Genomic DNA, 7,728 nt, shown 5'->3' with positions numbered 1-7,728 from the left:
GTTGTGGAATCTCCATCTCTGGAGATATTTAAGAGTAGGTTAGATAAAAGTCTATCAGGGATGGTCTAGACAGTATTTGGTCCTGCCATGAGGGCAGGGGACTGGACTCGATGACCTCTTGAGGTCCCTTCCAGTCCCAGAGTTTATGAATCTATGAATATCTGTTTTATATGCTGCCTCCAGGCTGAGCATGCCCAGCAAGGTCGGAGAGGCAGGGCTTCCTCAGCCTGCAAAGAAGAGTTAACCCTTTCAGGGCTGGTGTGGGGTGGGTACACCCCATCACATGAACTCTATACTTCTATACACTAGTTTGGCCAGTATAGGCCAGTATAGGTACAGCAATTCAAAAAATAGGAGTAAGCTACCCACAAACAGAAACCATGGGACAGAGGGAGTGGATTCACTGGACTTTGGGAGTTTGATCCCAAGTCTCAGAATCCATTGGCTTTCAATATATATCCCACAATAATATGTAGGGATTAAAGTCCCACAATGCACACAGCAAAGCAAAGGACCACAGAATACCAGCCCAGAATACCACATGCTTAGTGTGGACCAAGCCCTGACCATGTGTACACAATGATGCACAGGTATCTCATGAGCATTACTGAGACTTATTTACTAGGCACCAACCAGTGCATGTCAACTCAATGTGTATTAACCTCCTTCTTTCCCCATGTAGACAAGCCCTTACTCTGTCTTAAAAAAATGTGATTTAAAAAGAGACGAGGAACACGGGGCCTATGCCTGGCAGATTTTTTTTTTTTTTTACAACCTTTTAAAGAGACTGACATTGGATTGAGTGAGGCTTTTTTTTTAATTTAGCAGAAAGGATTCATATCTCTTTATCTAGGTTCACTGATTTTTGATAGTATTTCTGTTCCAACTTAATTTTTAATTTAATTCTTCTGCAGGTGATTAATCCATCATGAGGATTAATTCCTTCAGCTATTTTGAAGAAAACAAATTAGAAGAAAGAGTTGACTGAAGCTATCAAGGACTTGCTTTGTAAGTTAATTTTAGAGAGATCATATGAAGGGTTTCCGAGAGACTATTTGACTTCTGCATGCTCCTGTCCATGTCTGGAGTTCTCACTATACAGGATAGTGAGAAAATGAAGCCCTGGGCATTCCAACTTGGATCATTCCCCACACTTCCTTATCTTTGAAATGGAGAGGATCCACTGGCAGAGATAGGAGGGCTCAACACCTCTGCTGTATTGCCTTCCCCCTTCCACCATCTTCTTCAGTATCAGTATTCAGTTTATTCAAGGTCCAAAGTGCAAGGGGTGGGAGTAGTCTGGGAAGGCAGCAGTCAGGGATGTACAACCCCCCGGACCACGTAAGATAAACAGAAGAAATAGAGCCTGGGGCTGATTTAGTTTTTCTGCAAAGCGCCATTAAGTGTCCTTGGGTCAGCCATAGGCAGGAGGAATATATGGTAGCATAGTTCCAACAAAGGTGAAGGAGCACTCAGGACTCAAACTGGGGCAGAGACACAGAATCTCTTCTCTGATGGCTTTGGCCTCTTGTGGATTCACAAATGGACTTCCCCATCCTTAACTGAAGTGGAACCAAACCCCCTCCCTCTGATAAGACACCGTATCACCCCTTGAGAGGATCTTCACTCTGATTCTCTGAGTCTTTTTCCATGTGTTTTACACCACAGCATGAATTCTTTGTTTTCAAGTAACTGGAATTGAAGAACCAGAATCTTCTGCCCCAGAACCCTCTGGAGAGATGATTGCAAATAGATACTGGCATGCACAAGAGCAGGCAGGTGGCACTCCCCTTCCCTGCCCACCAGGAGGAATCTACTTGTTTCTGATCTTCTCCACTCACAGAGGCAGTCAGGCAACAGGACCCTTAAAAGCCTGGATGCAGATTTGTAGATTCCATAACAGAACTCCACCACCACTTACTTTTCCTCCATTAAAAAAAAAAACAACAACCAACTTTTAGTCTTCTCTATCTATCTTATTTATTTTAATTAAAACATAGCCTGCACCAAAGCTACTGGTAGTAGCAAAACTAATCTGATGCATTTTTGCAGAAAATAAGAACACTTATTGCAAAATAATCATTATAAAACACCTCAGCAACCAAAACATCCTCTGTATAACTAAGATATGTTAAAGAAACTCAGAGCAACATAAGGTAAATGTACTGTAACTGAAGCAGAAAGAGCTACATGACCTCTCATTATTGCCATTAAGTTAGTAATGAAATTGTTTTGGATTGCCAGCTTGCCTTACTAAGCAACCTAATATAATCTGAAAAGTGTGCTCCTGACCCACTCTAAGCTTTTCATTGCAATCATTCACATTCTTATTCATTGTATTGACTTATTGTGCATATACAGCACCCACATTGACCATAAGGATTGTCATGGTGGATTTCTATTCCGTGAGTAGGCTGCAAGAAACCAATGCTTTAAATAGGCCTCTCTAAAAGAGATTTTGAAGGCTGTTAAATAAACACACTTTTTAAAAGCCCACTATTGCAAAATTTACATCACAGTGATTTTCTGACAGACAATGCTGTTTTCACATCTAAATAAATAAATAAAATAAAAATAAACTTTTTTTCACTAAAAAGTTTAAATTTTGATGAAAATTTGAATTTTCCAATGAGAAAATGAAAGCTAGTTTGGATCAGTTTGACCTATGTTGGAATATTTTGTTTTATTGAATTGATCTGAAATGCTTCACATCAGTTCAAACACATTTTCAAGTGCTTTCTCTTTAACACTTTGCCTTATGGGGGTCCAGTCAGTAAACCTGAACCCCTCATTATCTCCTGTGGACCAGGTTCCCTGGCTGTACTACCTCTCCCATGATGAACCCAGTTATATGATTCCCCCAATTACCCAAGCTGCTCAGACAGTTGGGTCCACATTGCATTGTGGGAGATGTAGTCTTCTAGGAAGCCCAATCCACAAGAGACATGGGAGCGTGAATTACAACTCCAATAAAGGCAAGAGAAATGCAAAAGTGTAATGTGGATCTTACTCCAAAAACAAAAACAACACAAAACTATGACACTGGCTGACCAGGTCAGAGACTCTGACCAGGTCAGAGACTCAAAGTGCATTTCATACTCAAAGGAAAAGTCTGTGTGGGTAGAGACACTCTCTGCTTGCTTTTTGTGTGAAGATACTATAAATATGGATTGAAAGAAAGACTCTGTGTCTTCAAACTCTTTGGATTCTAACATGACAGAATAACTGAACAAGCAGACAGAGATCCACAGAGTTTTCTAGGTAGCCCTGACAAATTTTTGGGAACCAGGCAAACAACATCTCTGCTACCATTTGGAATTACAACCTGTGACTCACCTAACCATATATTTTACCTGCTCTAACCTCTCAATAGCTCTCACTTTTTTTTTTGTAGGTTATGTCTACACTACAAAATTAGGTCGATTTTATAGAAGTCGATTTTTAGAAATCGATTTTATACAGACGATTGCATATGTCCCCACTAAGCGCATTAAGTCGGCGGAGTGCGTCCTCACTACCGTGGCTAGCATTGACTTACAAAGCGGTGCATTGTGGGTAGCTATCCCACAGTTCCTGCAGTCTCTGCTGCCCATTGGAATTCTGGGTTAAGCTCCCAATGCCTAATGGGGCAAAAACATTGTCACAGGTGGTTTGGGGTACATGTCATCAGTCACCCCTCCCTCCGTGAAAGCAATGGCAGACAATCGTTTCGTGCCTTTTTTCCTGGGTTACCCATGCAGATGCAAGCATGGAGCTCGCTCAGCTCACTGTCACTGCTGCTGTTGTGGGCAGGTCTGCTGTGGGGGCTGCTGTGATCCAAGTAGCCAATGCAATCATTGACGCTCTGTTATCAAGGGTAGTGACTCTGGGATATGTGCAGGCCTTTTTAGATTTTTGGTGCACATCATATTCCTGTCCTTTCTTGCTGGTGAAGAAGTCTTGCAGCCGTACATTCCAGTCCGGTCAACACTGTAACACCCCATTGCACTTCTGTGGTTGACACATGTATCCGCTCCAGGGCTGTTGTTCTTTTGCCTTGGCCAAGGTATCTTGCCCTACCAGGACCTCCAAGCATTCGACACAGAAGCAACTGCAGGAGCTGGTATTGCTACACAGCAGCAGCTCCTTGCCTTCACAGCAGATGGTGCAGTGCGACTGGAACCCATGCTCGTTGTACATGTAGAAGAGCTCCAGGAATCGATCCCTGCAAGTCTGACAATGGCCCCCCACAAACAGCTGGTGGTATGTGGCTGGGTTTTTTCTCCCACACAATAAACAACTATTTTCAAGGCTCCTGTTGTTGTTCGTGACTTCGGAAACCATTTACTCTCTCCTCTGGTCCTCCTCCACCAGTTCCTTTGCTGTTGTTGCAGAAGTTAATCTTTAGCTGTTTGGCCAGGGGTTCTGGGAACACCTTCCCTGCCCAGCTCCTAGCAACCTACAGGGCATGGTGTACGGCTTGTCAATAGGAGACCAGCTTATTAGACGTGGAGTGGTTGAAATGTTGCCTAAAAGCCATCAGACCCACCAGCTTGTCTACTGAAACTTGAGCAAACTTCCCATCCCCAAACCATTGCACCCATTCCAGAGATTGCCTGATGTTTGGACATGACTCTGTAGGAGACAATGATTACAGGCCACTAGGAGAAGCCCTTGATCTTCCCCCATACTAGCTCCCCAATTCCAAAATGTTTCCCATCCTGGTATTCCACCACTTCCCCTGCAACTCTGATCTTCTGCTCCCCAGCGATGAGCTTGGGGGATCTGTTCTGGTCCTCCTGGGTGCTGCTGGCAGATGTGGTACTGCTGCTCTGGGAGGACTCCTTGGAATCCTCCTCAGTGAGGTCAATCAGGGGCACCTGGATAGACATGACCATCCTCCTCTTAGAGTACCGAATGGGAACCAGAGACTCCAGGTCATTCTCATTTTTAATTTTCGTTTCATGGAGATTCATTCCTGCCTGGAATACACCTACCCCTGCCTATCCCTTGATCTCATGGCTCATGAAGCCTGGATAGTAGTAAGAAGCAGTTCAATTATAGGCTGAGAAAGTGCAGAATGGTGGTAGAATGCTCCTTTGGACGTCTAAAAGCTCACCGGCACTGTTTGCTGACTAGGTCAGACCTCAACACAGTCAACATTCCCATTGTTATTACTGCTTGCTGTGTGATCCACAACATCTGTGAGAGTAAGGAGGAGACATTTATGGTGGGGTGGGAGGTTGAGACAAATCGCCTGGCGTCCGATTTTGAGCAGCCAGACACCAGGGCGGTTAGAAGAGCACAGCAAGTCGCGCTGCACATCAGAGAGGCTTTGAAAACCAGTTTCATGACTGGCCAGGCTTTAGTGTGACAGTTATGTGTGTTTCTCCTTGATGCAAACCCGCCCCCTTTGTTGATTTTAATTCTCTGTAAGCCAACCACCCTCCCCACTTTGAAATAAAGTAACTATTGTTTTGAAATCATGCATTCTTTCTTTATTCATTTTTTAAAAAATGAGAATGGACAAGGTAGCCCGGGTGGGGTGGGGGAGGAGGGAAGGACAAGGCCACATTGCTTATTGTAACCACACTAAAATTCAAACTGTTTGAATGACAGCCTTCTGTTGCTTGGGCCATCCTCAGGAGTGGAGTGGCTGGGTGCCTGGAACCTCCCCCACCCTGCATTCTTGAGTGTCTAGGTGAGGAGGCTATGGAACATGGGGAGGAGGGTAGGCGGTTATACAGTGGATGCAGAAGAGGTCTGTGTTCTTCTTGGCTTTCCTGCAGCTCCAGCAGATGCTTCATCATGTCTGTTTGCTCCCCCATTAGCCTCAGCATCACGTTCTGCCTCTGCTCTTCACCCTCACTTCATTCTTTCCTTGCCTCTGTCACTGAATGCATCCATGCATTAAACTGTGCCCTATCAGTGCAGGAGGACTGCATGAGCTCAGAAAACATGGCATCACAAGTGTGTTTTATCCACCTTCTAATCTGTGATAACCTCAGGGATGGAGGTGATAAGGGGAGCATAGAAACATTGTACGATTCTGGGGGGACTGCATGGTCACCTGTGCTGCTGAGTTCACCACACTGACCAAACAGGAAATGAATTCAGAAGTTCCCAGGGCTTTTCCTGTGTACCTTTCTAGTGCATGGGAGTTCAAAGTGCTGTCCACAGCAGTCATAATGGAGCATTCTGGGATAGGTCCAAGAGACCAATACCATCGATTTGTGTCTGCAGTACTCCAAATTTGACCCAGCAAGGTCAATTTTAGTGCTACATCCCTCGTAAGGGAGGAATACATAAGTCAATTTTAAGAGCCCTGTAGGTCAACAGAACAAGGTTGGTTGTGTGGACGCAGTCATTTTTAATTGACCTAGCGCATCTAAATTTGACATAACCCTGTAGTGTAGACTACGACTTAGCTTATAAACCTATAGTTAGTTTACTGTAGAATTGGCTGCCAGCATTGTCTTTAGTATAAGATGTGGGATATCATTTGATCTGGGGTAAGTGACTGGTCTCTTGGGACTGGTAGAAACCTGATTTGGTGAGATTTTATATTTAAGAAACATTTTATCACAAAATTCGGTTTGTCTGGATGCAAGATAGACTGGAAAGTTTAAGGAGACTGTCTGTGACTCCATGGTAAGACTGTTACAGTGATCCAGGAATTCACATTTATCACTGGCTTGGTGAAATCTAATTATAGAACACACCACCAGCTTGGGGTATCTGACAGTCTGCCCTGGGGAAGGCACTCACAGGTGTGTCACTCCAGACAGTGTGACAAAAACAAAAAAACTGTTTCTGGTCAGCTCAAAACATTTTAGTTTTAGTAATGTCAAAATGTTATGTTTTGATCAAAGCAGGTGAATTGAAATATTTTTGAACTGATATTTTTTCCAGATTTTTTGTTCCATGAACATTTTTGAATTTTCAGCTTTTTGGAACAAAACAAAGTTTCAGACTGTTGGAATTCCCACAGGATGGAAATTCCAAATTTCTCTCAGCTCCAAGACTCACCCAGCCCCATCTGTTCCTATTTTACTTTTTAAACAACTTAAAGATTTTAACATGGAGAAGAGACCCTGCCTTTCCTTGTTTCCTTCCCATTACCTCCTTCATGCCCTCTGTTCCCTCCTCACTTGCTTCCTCTCCATGTCCCAGTGGTTTCCTTACCCCTGCATGAACTTGCCTGTCCCAGAACTACTCCCTTTCCAGTGAGCATGGCTCTAAACCATCTCTTCATATGTCCCCAATCCCTGCCAACAAGACTGTCCCTGTCAATCACTTCATACTTACTTGCAGACATCCACCTACATTTTCTTCTAGTCTTCCACCTTCTGCATCCATCACCTCCCCTTTCTGGCTCAGCTAAGTAATTAAAATAGCATAGCCCATAATAAGCCACATGTCAGTTTATATTTGTAAGTATTTTCAGCTGTTACTTCTGCATACAACTGAAAGCATTTATGTTTGACTGTGGCCTGGGACAGAGTCACAGGTAAAAGGAATATAAGTGGGTGGAGCAGGCAAAAGGAAATATGACAAAAAGCCTCATCTCAAGGCACATACATTTCCACACACATATTCTTTCTCTACTTTGACTTGCTTGGTCAGGTCAGGAACTTGCTCAAAACAAAACAAAAAACAAATAGCGAACAAAAGTTGGCTTGCTTCAGCTGAGGGAAATCAAGCAGTTTATAACTTACAAAGTCTCTTGTAAAGAAAACAGGCCATTTG

General features: G+C 43.5%; 1 pseudogene; it reads right to left on the bottom strand.

Moving 5' to 3' along the window:
* Positions 1-2,508: 2,508 nt before the first annotated feature.
* On the bottom strand, positions 2,509-7,338 carry LOC116819561 (DNA (cytosine-5)-methyltransferase 3B pseudogene; annotated as a pseudogene).
* Positions 7,339-7,728: the final 390 nt, after the last annotated feature.

The sequence above is a fragment of the Chelonoidis abingdonii genome, chromosome 5 (genome assembly GCF_003597395.2).
Source record: "Chelonoidis abingdonii isolate Lonesome George chromosome 5, CheloAbing_2.0, whole genome shotgun sequence".
Taxonomy (NCBI): Eukaryota; Metazoa; Chordata; order Testudines; family Testudinidae; genus Chelonoidis; species Chelonoidis abingdonii.
Note: the sequence above shows the minus strand (reverse complement) of the source record. Positions and strands in the feature narration are given on the sequence as shown.